Here is a 13,418-nt window from a genome sequence, read left to right as displayed (position 1 = left end):
TGTTATGCTGAAACAAGAATAGCCATATATAAAATATGCTGGTGGAAAGGGAACATTTAAAAAACAAGCTTTTTTCCCACAGCAGTCCAGCAATGTAGAAAATTTGCCACCTATGCGCATGTGCAATATATTGCAAATGGTTTTTTTTGTGTTGTGACAGCATTTTTTTGTCAAAGCTTAAGGAGTCCCACCTTCAGGATCCTAATGTTTAATTGATATCAGTGAGTCACCACCCGTGCTGTGAGTCACTATGCTTCACTTCAAGATGGAGGACTATTTGAAACACGAGATGCTCCGGAAGACATCTGTCAAAAGTACTCCAAAAGTAACCATCCTGTAACTTCTTTATGAGGGGTGAAAATCCGGACAGGGCTCATGCAGTGAATCAGGATTTGCACTGAAGTTGAAGTTACAACAGTCACAAACGTAAAGTCTGCTGCATGTTTATTACTACAAACGCAAGCTGCCTAAATTAAGGGTTCCTACCTCAAAAGCGCTTGTCCTCCAGAGGCCATAATGCTGTCTGTAGCGTGTAAGCACACTGAACACCCGCTGCAAAAAGGCCATAATAAGATGCCTACCAAGGATTTGGTTTGTTCTACCTTCACCCTGACTGCATGGAAAAGTGCAAGGCAGGCCCTTCTTTCCTTAAAAGAGCAAAGAGACAGGATGAGAGATGCTTTGGTCCAACATTTGCCCAGAGCCTGGCACAAAGAGCTCACCAGAGAGGACCTGGACACACACCCCCTCCCCCCAACACCGTGGGGTTGACAGTCTCTTTCCAATGACCGCTGCTGAAAGAAAGCAGACCCTTCCCCAAAGAGTCTGCAGGCAGGTCGTGGCCCTGCTCCAATTGCTCTCTGCATTGGTTTCAGCACAGGGAGACCAGAGGGTCACCGCCTTGGAGGACCCTAAACCAGGCATGAAGTTGCACCCTGGGTCCTTCCCTGGCCAGGCAGCACCCGGCCGCTGTGCTGGGCTTTGCAGACTCTGTCCTCAGGCGCATTGCAAACATGCCCCAGGCACCGCACACAGCTGCTCGGCCCCCAGAGAACATGTCCTGCTTTGAGAGCCCCAGCCTCTAAATATCACTTATGCCACAGCTTATCGCAGCAGCCCCACATCCCTCCTGGGGAAAAGCCACAGGGTCCCCTGCACACCAGATGGCGATTTTAAGATCAGTAAATGAAAATAAAAATCTGCCATTTGTTACTGAGGTCTGTGTACATTTGGTCTCTTCTTTCTTTGTTCCTCTCCTTCCTGCTTCATCTTTTTATAACCAGACCTTGTCAATTTTCCCTGCACAGCACTAGAATCCATCTTCTATATAAATACCACATTGAGGGAGAGTTTAAATTTATTATGCCTTCAGATTCTCTTAGAGTGTCTTTTTTTTTTAAAAAGAGTGAACCACAAAGCTGTTTTTAAACAGGATAAAGTAATTAAAAAAATAAAGTTATGCTTTTCATACAATATATGTAACAGAAAGCAAAACAGTCTCCACGTACTTATTGCTGGAGCAAGAGCTCCAAGTCATCAAAGGACTACAAGAAAACCCACCAAACAATAGAAAAGCAAAAAAGTCAGTACTTCTACCCTAATATACCTACCACTAATGCCTTTTCCCAGTCCTAAACTATCTGAGCACTATTCATAGTTACCGACACAGGAGACCACTGTACCAAGATTTCCCTCCAGGCTACTACAGGACAATGCTTCTGTCCTCCCCTTCTCTACCCCCCAGCCAAAGATGACCCTCTGGCTGCATTTTTAATGTTAAAGAAAGTGTACGAGTTCCAGAAAAATGGCATGATGCTCAACTTTACAGAAAATAACCTTGCAGTTAAACCACAGCAAAGAGGCCAAAGGAGAAGCCTCCCAGAGGGACATGCCAGCCCAAATACAACACTTAAAGTTGGGGTGGTTTTACCACCACATGACCGAGCTGCTCAGGTGTCCCCATATCTCCTTCTCAGCCATGGCAACAACAGAGCATTTAAACTATTTAACCTTCAGGGTTCAGGGTAGGGATGCCTTTCCTTTGAGATCACAGCTGGGCAAAGCACTCCCTGATCTGTATTTTAAGTGTCAATAAAGTGTTAGTGAGAACACCTGGCATTTTTTGACCACCAATACAGCCAGTTGGGTGGAAGTATCTAGAAGGTCACATTTCAAAATGGGGCTATTAAGAAGAGTAAAAAAATAAACCAAATAAGCCTGGAAGGCTTGAGAAGAAGGTATAAAAAGGAATGATCCCCTCTTTCTTTGGCCAGCCACATTCAGAACCAAACATCTCCAAACTACATCTCTCCTTACGTTCTTACCAGACACAACTGGACTTACCTGGAAAACAGAAGAGTCATTAAAAAAACCCACCACAACAAAAACCCACACACAAGAAAAACAACAAAACAGCTATTGAGAGGTTTTGTTGTGTGTTTTCTTTGAACAGCAACTCAAAGAAGCCTCCCCCACCTACGCTGGAACGCCTCAGCCCGCCACACAGTCAACACCTGACTCCTGAGCTACTTCCTCTCAGTATGATGCTGGACCTCCAAGTGCTGAGTACATCTGACTTTCTTTAACTGTATCATAAGTGGATGCTTTTGCTGAAAATCTTTGACCAGTGCCTGAGTGCCTAGGACCTCTTAAAGATAAATCCTTCTAATAAACAATTTTTTACTGAGCAAGTATACACTGGTATTTTGAGAGGTTTATAACCATCTCAGTTTGCAAGAACTTCTACTCAGGTAGCAAAAGAGGTACTAGTGGTACCAGAATATCACCTTTTGCTCAACATCTGCCTCCTTCCTGTTCCCGACAAATCTGGGGTCCCTAATACCGTACACTGGAGCTTGCCAACTCAACTGATGGGAGGGTTTGGTTTGTTCATCTTCTTGTCCGATTCATTTTTCTTACAGTGGGAACAACATTTTCTGCACCTTTCATTCTTGGAAGCCAGTAAACCATTTCTGACTGCAGTAGACAGCTGGTCAGAAAAGCTGCAGCTCAGGAAAATCACTCGTGAATGGTGAACACAAGGTCATACACACAGAAATTGTCAGCTTGCTTTAACTACAGACATGACTGCCTGGGCCACGTACCATTTGAAAAATAAAGAAACTACTTTTGACTACTACCACAAAGCCAAAGGTTTGGGTACATGGGGAGGGAGGGGAGTGGGGAGAGAGAAAGAGGAGAGGGCACATGAGCCAGAGGACACATGCTTAGCTGTCTTCCAAGAAAGATATAATTAGATCGTGCAGCATTGTATGAAAGCAGTTTTATGTACCTACGAAAACAGTTTCCAGCTCCGCAAAACAGTACAGGACTCCACAACCATGGACTTCACAAATTTCCTTAATGGTTTCTAAAGTTTAACATAGTTGAAGTTGCTGAAATACGTCCTTCAAAAACCACAGTTTGGGATATGCATGACTTAACCGTGAAATTTCCACACTAATTTTTGAAGTGCGTCTTTTTTAGGTCTGGTATTTCAGCCTTAAAAATAAAGCACACAGGCTCAGTGCCCTGCTGCCACACTTCACCATGTGAACACCGCTACGTGAAACGGCACTTCCTCCTGGTTCGCAAACTTTCAACCCCTTTGTGAAGATGGGACACTTACGGCACAAGTTGTGTCAAGCTCCTTGCAATCAGAGAGGCAGGAATACACTGCCCCCTCTGTTAATTACCTCGGGTAACCAGGCTGTCCCCACTACGCCCTATGGGGACACTGTCCCGCTCTCGCCCAGTATGTGCGTGGCCCCGGTTTCCCCCCAGCAGCAGAAAGGCGATGCTGACAACAGGTGCATTACTGTAGCATCTCCTGCCTGCACCCACCGAAGCAACGCCAGGCTGCCAGCCAAGCTCCATCATGCACATCTGCCTGCCCAGCATCATATCTAAAGCCTTTCAGTCACGGCTCACCTGTAAGAGCCATCTCCCCAGTGCGGCGAGACAACTCAAGCAACACTGCAGTCACAAAAAAGCCCAAAACTTCAAATACGCAAAAGGACAGAAAATGACTTCATTTCAGAGCCAGTGAACTAACCTGGAAAAGACTTTAAACTGAATGCTCTGCACTAAATTATTCCTTAGTCTATGCCATAAGCAAAAAAGACCCTCTAAGCTATCCACCGAGCACATCAGCAGGGTCCCAAGATACTGAGATGCCACCTGAAACACCACAAAACTGGAAAAGTTTCATCCACCCTTCTACTTCACACTTTAATCAGGAGCAATTAGCTCTTCTGTTCCCAAACTTGCACTCATCACAGATCTGTTTCTTTTCCCCACTGGGAGAGGGAAGAAGGAAGTTTGCTAAGTAAATAATCATCACTAATACGCTAACAATTAAAATATGATTTGTTAATCATAAGGCAGTCTTCTGAATACTCAACATGATTAAATCAATTTCAGTAGCATCCATATACCACCCACTTCTCCATCACTACTGCTTTTATTTTCAGTAGCAGGAGTCCCCTTTATTCTGAGACGTTTTGATCTTCTCCGGCCTTCGCCCTCCCCAGATTAGTCAACTAACTTGTTTCTCAGCTGATGCAATCTGCTCCGCTTTTTCCAACTCCATAATGTCATCTAACATCAAAGACTTGGGAGATAGAAAATCTTGCTTGCTGCTTTCATGAACACCATGTTCATAACTTTCCAAAGAGCAGGATCAGGATATTTCTATCTCTCTTTTACATCTCTGTGCTGTAATTAAGTAACTTTTCTGCACATATTCTGACATCTTTACGAGCCAGTGTCACAAAATTGACTAACTTTTTAACCCATCCTTTGTTTTAAGACCCTGTTTGCCTCCCTCTGGCTGTATGAAAAGACCAGGAGCAGCAACGCTTATCGCTAGGACTGAGACACACACAGAAAAGTGGTTTTTGAGTGCCGTCCCTCAGTTTTCAGCTGACAACCACCTTTATTCTGATCAAGGTACGTGCTGCTTGGACTGGCTTTGTGACCAAACTAAATAAAAAGTTAAACTAGTTTTCAAATTGGTATTTGGAACAGGTCTAGGGCACTGTAAATAGAAGCCATAGGTAAAAAAATACACCCAACATTTTGGTTAAATATTAACATTTGCTATCATCTGATTATCAAAAACGAATTAACGCTTTGAGGACTGGGATTTTTCAGGTTGACAAAGCCACATGTGTGTAAAATGTACTGTGTGTACGCAGCCTTGAGAGGGCTGACATGGCAAAACTTAATTTCCTCTTTTATTGGGTCTTTTTAAGGATTGGGGGAAAAAAACTGAAAATGTCAAGCATGGCATAAAAACTCTGATGCAGAGAAGGGGGAAGGAGACAAGAGGAGGGAGCCATTTCTCATGAGAAATACTTGCTCAAAGTCACCATAGATGAAAAGATCAGACACCTTAATTTTGACATGCAATTATTGCTGCCGTGACCCTGCCCTCTCATCATTTGAGGACTACAGCTATTATAATTCAGGCAAGAAGAAAGGACAGGGAGAAGGGAAAAAAGAGGGTCTGGTATTAATTCAAACTTAAATAAATATTAAGGAGAAGGAAGAAAGGAGAAAAATATTCCACTTGTTCTACAAATCAAAATAAGGAACTGGTCTGTCGAGCTTCTATTGTTCATGCAGACAATGCTTTACATAGCCCTGGGAGACAGAGCAGGGGAAAAGGTCTTACAGTTTAATTTACATTTCCTATCCTCAATAATATTTGTAAAGTAGACATTGTGACATTGTCTACACACTCATGGACTTTGGTCTGGAGGCCAGGAGGAGACCAGGCAGCTCCAGAGTGCTGCAAAGTAACAGGAGATGGTACTTGAGCCAAAATGAATTCCTCCACAGCTGTCTGGAGCCGAAAACCTTTTACAGGGAACCAGACCACTATGCTCTGAAAACAGCACACAAGGGTAACTATAAATCACACTCTGCTGGACAAGGCAAACATGTTGCTTCCCTGCATCATACAAGTAGCATTCCTGATTCTCCTGACTTTGCTACTTGTAGAATTAAATAGGCATCCCAGAAACAAGTACCAGTGTATATGCACTTACTTAGTCTTCTGTTCTTGTGCTTGAGTAGGACAACCGGCATTTGAGGGTCTCCCAGATAAAAAGAAAAAATAAAAGTCCTAACAAAGCCCTGTACTACACATTGAATTTTCCTCTTGGGGAGGAGATGAGAGGGGAAAAAAATAATAAAAAAAAGAAAAAATGTCTTCTCCGCAGGAGAGGGCCCCACCCATCCCATTGCCCATCACCCCCTGAGCACGTTTGCCCTTGCATCATCAGCTCGCAGGGCAGGCAGGAGTTTTTGCCCCAAACACACCAGTTGCACCAGAGGGCCTCATCACAGCCAGCCGCTGGATCCATTTCCCACCACGTGGGAATAGGCACGGACCTACTGCGCGTTCCCAGCAGGTGTGACGTGGGCTGGATCAGTGGGAGTTGCTCAACATGCACATTAATCATTGCTGACTGACGGGTTTTATGGGCCGGTGGCACGGCAGGCTGCACAGCGCCCACACTGGGCATGGGGATTATCAGGCGCTGACACTGGTTTTGCCTGGATACCTCCTCAACACAGCCCAATGACACCTTCTGGAAGGGGCTTGAAGCTCCTTTCTCCCTCCTTCAGGTCCTTCCTGCCCCCTTGCCTTTAAAAGGTCACCTGCTGTCAAAAGTCAACTGGAAAAAAATATAAAAATAAATTATATTATGAGAGTTGAGCACATATTTCAGAATTGAGGTGACCAGAGCCCAAGAGAAGCCACTCTGAGGGAACTCAGTGCAAGAATTGAACACTCAGCACTGCTGAAAAGCTGCAGCATCTTCCTATGACAGGGTTCTCGGGTCTTCTACACATCACCTACAGCAAACCCTGTCTTTTCTTCTACAGCAACACCTGAGCCTAATTAATTCCACAGTTACTCATGGGTAACCCAGCACCAGCCAGGCTGGCCTGCAGAAGAACGGGAGGAGGAACGGGTATGAAAGGGAGTGAGTGAGAACAACTGTCCCAGGCAGGGATGCCAGGTAGCGCGGAGGGGAAACCAGGCAGAAACAAATAGGCTGACAGGGAAAACAAAGGACAAGGTACACAAAAGCATTGGATCCCTTTTCAGCATTTTCTAAATTTAGCAGCTCACTAGAATTCATTTGGAAAGCTTTAATTTAAGACTTTGCACGATTCGTATGGCCAAAAGATTTTAAGTTAGGGAAAACCATGAGTCTCAAGCTATTCCAGGTGTTATTTCATTAAAAAATGAACACCTTCAAGTTCAGCTTGCCTGTAATCCTCATCTCAGCATTACCCACCATCAGAACTGGCTCCAAATTAGATGCTTTCCTAGATGCCAGTTCCTCCTCTTTTGTCAAACGCTTCAAGAAAAACATGAGGTCATCTTTTATAATCGCACTCTTGGAGCCAGAGTAAGAAGAGGTAAAACTGTTAGGGCACTTTAGAAATTTCATTTTAGACTGCCTGAACAGCTGGTAAATATACACCGTAGCCTGCAACTTCTGCCACAGTATGGGCAGGGTCAGTATATTTAAACAAAATGACTGAGATACAGGATGTATTAGGGAGTGGAAACAAAAACAAACAAACCCCCAATCATTTCAAACATCACGTCCATCCAGGAAAAAGAAAGAAAAAAAAAAAAAAGAGCAGTTGTTTGACATAAACACAGAAAAAGAGGAATACCAAAGGCTCAATAGCAGGTCTTGGAAAGCTGAGAATGACTTCAAGATATTTCAATACGGTATTATCTTCCTGGAGGATCATTGCTAGTTCTACCAATACTAAGAACTACATCAGATTCCTGTATCTGAGATGCTTTATGTTAAGGATGATTGAAAGCATTAACTCTATGTACATTCCCTCTAATGAAAAAAAAATGCATACCAGATAGAAAACATAAGACTACCCGAGTTCTGACGTCAGTATTGGTCTTAACCCAGTCTCTGTTTTCTAGACCAATTGCTTCAAAATTTTTTGTCCCATACATCAAACACCCCCCCCCCCCCCCCCCCAAATAAATAAAAACAGTATCTAGACTCACTAAACAAGTATTTGTAGTCTGGTGTTATCATACTTTGTTATCTATCTCAAGCATCAGGTAATTTGCTGCTTGCAGACAGGTGGAGGACAGTTCTTCACCTCTGGGAAACTGCGGGTACTGCTCCCAAAAGAGCCGTCCCCTTCCCTCACTCTGCTCGGCCAGAAACTCACCCTGTTGTTTTAGGGTGCTGTTGGCCAGTGCCCCCATGACCGGGAGGCACCATCACCACGTTCAGTCTGCTGGAGCAGGCCCCAGAGCAGCTCCAACAGGACAGGCCACCAGCTCTCCTTGCTCCCTCTTTAACAAGCAGGTTTCTGAGGCCTGCGAGCCCTCAGGCTGGCAACTGCTAACTCTTTATCAGCTAACTCACAGAGGGAAGGGGTGAGGTGGGGGGGAACCAAAATAACAAACCAGTTTGGGATCTCTCCCATAGCTGAGGAGGCCATAAAAAAAAAAAAAAAGAGCAGTAGAAGTTTACTGTGGTCTTGTCTGACCCAGAGGGACTTGTTGACCTCTTCAGCGCCCGTTAGGAGCAGAGAGAGTCATTTCAAAGCCTCGCCTGAAAGCAACTTAAAACAGTCTTTCTGCCCATTGCAAGTACCTGCCTTGCAGGTCCCTATGCCCCCTTCAATCCGTGGAATGGCAGTAAGGGCATGGGTGATATATTAGCTTCGATCTTGCCACTTCTGACCCATCTACCGCGCTGGGTATAGTAACTCGAGGCTTTCATTAATTTGGGACTACACAGAAGCCAGTCAGCCACGAACCAACACTGACAAGACAGATCCTGGCAGTTGCAGGAAAAAAAGAGAAGCATCAGCATTTCCAAAGGCTCTTTGCAGAGACCAGCCAACTGGAGGATACGCAGAAACGAACAAGAGGCTTCCTCCCATTTGTGCCTGGAAAGGGTGGCACAGCTCTTATTTTGGAAAAGAGCTCGTCAGGGCAATCCCCTTCAAATTAATTAACAACTATGCTCTGAAAGTCCACTTTAAATGCACACCTATCCCATAACCCAATAAATACCACCCTACAAGCAGTGCCAAATTTGTCATCACTGTTATCCCACACAGATTTGTTTGTTTGTTTAGTATTTTCGGCTACTTACAGGTACCTGCAATAATCCCATGAGACAATACCACAGTCTAGGGCACATGACACCACACAGAGACATTTTACTTCATTAACCTAGCAGAAAACTGAGGGAAAAAAGGAAATAACAATAAAATAAAATGTATATAAAGAGAAAGCTTTGTACCAGGTCAGCAAACTGAAGATGTGTCCAGAAAAGTAAAAGCAAGGGAAAGAAAGGCTGGTAGGGCACAGACATTCCCCTTTGCAGGGGCAAAGAGCATCACACCCCAGCCTGAACTGATCCAGGTTCACACCAAGTCAGCGCCGCTCAGTGCTTGCTGTATGGCAGCACTGCCCCTGGACCATTTGGCTCTCCCAAATTAAGTATCACTTTTTTTGGAGGGGACAATTTGCTAGAAGCTCAGCCAAATTGGCACAAGAACCATCAAACCAATAGCAAATAGGTAAAATGATGGAACGTTACTTGGGAAAGAAGATGACTCAACCCAAATCAAGTGGGAAGTTGAGAGCCAAGAGAACAGCACTGCAGCAAAACGAGGCATCTGGAGCAGAAAAGCAGCCACAACAGGAATTCCCTTGTGACTAGACATGAAATATTATTACATAATTGCTGTGGGTGATTAAAACGCAGCCTTCAACTAACCACTTCCCTCTAGGCCACCCCCAAGAGGTGGAACGATCTGGAATGCTGCGGGTGCGCAGAGAGGGATGCTGCGCCATCGACCGCTGCAATTTAATCAAGCCCCAGTCCTTGCCCATAGTCAGCTTTTGGTGTCCATTATCCAAATTAGCATTCGGAACAACAAACAACCCCACCACGTAATGCAATTGCATGCAATACGAGGTTATCCTAGTAACGGGGAGGGAAAAACAACAACCGTCAGTCCTGTAACTAAAAGCTTCCGTGAAAACTTTGCCCCAAGATTACAGCTGGCTTTGCAGATGGTCAGAAGATCCAGGTACTAAAGAAGTTAACGAGAGAGCTAGAAAAGTCCCTGCTGAGTACACACCTCAACTTCCTGCTAGGCTTTGCGGCTGCCTGTGTTTAGTTATCGTTACGTTACTTTTTGTGTTAATGCTAATATTTTATCTGAAGTTTCACTTTAGAGATAGGTAAAATGAGATCTCGGGTCTCCCCATGGCAAAAAAGGAGAGTATTTCTCAGCATTCTTCCTGGGGACAGTGGTGAGATACACAGACCGTTCAAAAGACAGATTTATTTTTTTAACTAGCCTTCTGCCTAAAGACTAGTTCAGGGTACATCTCTCACAAACACCCCATGTGCACTCTGCTTATAGCAGCGTCATAATAGGTGATGTTGTGATAAAGAATAGAATAAAACCCTCCAAGAAGCATTTAACAGTGGAAAAGGCTTACAAGTGAATTGTCCTAAAGGAAGATATTTACGTACAAACCAAGCTAAAGTCCAAGATTTATGCACCGAGTCAGGACATTAGCTCAGATGGGTGATTTAATACGGCCACTGGAATCCCTGTGGTTAAATTATGCATCTGACCTCTTCGCTATATGTATTTTAACAGTGTTAAATAATAAGCAGCGCGTCCTTTATTACTGTTTCCAGTTCTAATGACTGGCAGCACTATAAAAAGCCCTGTTCCGAGCGACTCATTCGAGGAGGTCAGGGTAATGGCAATGCCACTCTTCAAGGAAGGTGCAAGGCCACCTCTGGCTCCAGCAAAGACGCAGAAGAGAAGCGGGGCTATACATAGCACAGAGCAGGGCTGGAAACAGCAAGATCTCCACTCCATCAGTCCCAAGCATGACACAACCTGGGAGAAAACGGGCACCAGGGAAAGGAGAGCTGAGAAAGCAGGGACGGAGACAGCATCTGATGAAGGGTACCATCGGGACAGAGGCTATGGAGACAGTGAAACTTAATGTAGTTTAAGGACAGCTATCTGCTCCTGAGGAACGGGGGACAGTGACGTCTCACAGGCACGTGCATTGCCAAAATGCAGAGCGGGAAATATGCTTCACACTAAATAACCCCAATTGTTTCATCATTTCTGAAGACAAAGCAGTGATGGAGCATCCAGCAGCTATTAGCTTGGACTGCTGAAGATGAGAACAAGAGGATTTACCGGCTAAACAAAAGTGCATTTTTTATTAATAAACTTTTGGCTCCCTTTATGATATTTCAATATAACTATAACCCCTGGCTACTACACAGATTAGTGTATATTAGACTAAGATTTAATAAAACTCTATTTAGAAAGATGAGAACATTGCATAATACATTACAGAAACAAATGTATTTTTGAGGGGAGTTAAGGGAGATCTGAACGTCCAGTCTTCTGAATTTATCCAGGGCAGCTCTCTCTCACAAAAGGCAGTGGGATGCATGTAAGAGGAGTCAGCAGTTACGAGAATTGCTCCCACAGTATCAGAGCTCCTGGGGGTTTATAAGAAAGGAAGTCCAAATTAACTACATTGATGCTCTGCCTGGGTTTTTTCTCTCTTTCTTTGTTAGGATAAAAAAAGACAGCACACCCACCCATAAAAACCCCAAAGCAAAACCAAAGCACAAACTAAGGAGGAATCCCAACCCCGAGAAAACAACCTAATTATAATTACATGGGATTACAAATCAAAGCGAAAAAGCTGCCAAGTTTTTAGAAGCGAGCATACAACAAAAATAAAAAACTGCACGCTGGAAAAACCCATAGTCCCAAAAGATGATTATTATTCTTTCTAATAGAAAACAAGACAGCAGGGACCACAGCTGTTTATTTATCCCTTAAAATTGATCTGCCCTTTACTGCGAGTTCTTCCAAAGAACACTTTTTTATTATTTTTAAAGAAGCATGCAAGATAGCAAATTAACTCTCCCTCAACCTTTTGTGGGCAACTTGATGATGACCTTCAAAAGATTCAAACGTTTTAAAAAAAATTTTTTTTCCAGTTTTCACTAAAATAGTATTTCAAGATAACTTTTTTCGTGCTTAAGCATCAGTGTTAAACCCTAAGACATAAGAATAACCCAGTCTCTGGTTAGAAACAGAGAAAATCTGCCTCTCCCAAATGTCAAATTTCATTATGCGCTTCTACATCACAAACCATTCAAGTCCACCATGTGCCTGTGTTTTTCTTGTGGAAAGAGTGTAGCTGGGTTGCTATTTTATTTTTTTATCCAGTTCAAGGTTTTAGGGATTTGCCTTACCTGCTTTTTCCCTGTTGCACATGCTTTAAAGGGACACAAAGGGAAACTGAAATGATTTTCAATGATTAAATACAAACACGTGCTAGATGACCAAAGCATAATCATGCTGGTCATCTGATTATTGCTGTGTTTCTTTCTCCCAACTAGATAAGCACAGTTAATACAAAACACTGCTCCCAGGCAGGAAGTAATTTTTGCTGATCTTAGAGGGATATCTTGAGATTAAGGGAACTACTTTCCTAGTGTAACAGTTTCATTTTACATTTCCAAGAGCTCCAGTTGCCTGCTTATACCAATGAGGCCCATCCACAGTCAGCGGGGCTTTTGTGGGGCTGGTACCATAAACAAGCAAAAGCTTTCAGGTGGAAAGACAAGGTGGTTTTTTGCATGCGCCTCTCAGCAAATATGAAGTAAGAGCAGAACGTGGCGCAGCCCTCCTTGCTAGAAATTTTCCACCTTAGCTATTACATTAGGAAACACAAACACAAAACAGAGCAGCACACGCTTTCTGCCTCCGGAGTACAACAACTTGCACGAGACATTTCTTTTTTTATTGTTCTACTGAAATGGTTATAGAGGGAACACGTGCAAAAAAAAGAAGAATTCAACAGAACTTTGTCTCATTTTCCTCCCAATGGTGACCACCTCATCAGCTTCCCCAAAAATCAACCTGTTTTTTGGATTGTACGGCTGCTTTACTATACTTGCACAAAGACAAGCGATATCACAACTGCAGCCTTCTCCACAGCCCTTTCCCCTCACTACCTGGTGACACTCGCCCACGGTGTCTTTCCCACAGACACCTGCATCCCAAGGCTGCCGGACAGCTGCCGGGATCCCGAAGAGATGCCTAGAATCCCGTTTCAGGACATAACTTCACAGCTCAGTGCTGTGTACCAGTACTCAGTTTGTACCAGGGCCCAGGTACAAACCCACAGGATGGACACCCGGTGTGACACCCAGGGAGGGAAAGGATTACGGGAATGCAGGATTTTACCCCTGGGGGTGGACAACCCACGGCGCGCCTGACTGACCCGGCCAGATCCGCATCGTGTCCAGCTGCTCCCCTCGGCTTGGGAA

The 13,418-nt window shown here is 44.0% G+C and overlaps 1 protein-coding gene across 3 annotated transcripts in view; it reads right to left on the bottom strand.

Annotated features, from left to right (window-relative positions):
* SLC22A23 (solute carrier family 22 member 23) overlaps window positions 1-13,418 on the bottom strand; it is a 114,181-nt gene that overhangs the window by 99,354 nt on the left and 1,409 nt on the right. The gene's annotated exons all lie outside the window — the stretch shown is intronic.

The sequence above is a fragment of the Larus michahellis genome, chromosome 2, assembly GCF_964199755.1.
Source record: "Larus michahellis chromosome 2, bLarMic1.1, whole genome shotgun sequence".
NCBI classification, from domain to species: Eukaryota; Metazoa; Chordata; class Aves; order Charadriiformes; family Laridae; genus Larus; species Larus michahellis.
This window is presented reverse-complemented; position numbering and strand designations above follow the sequence as displayed.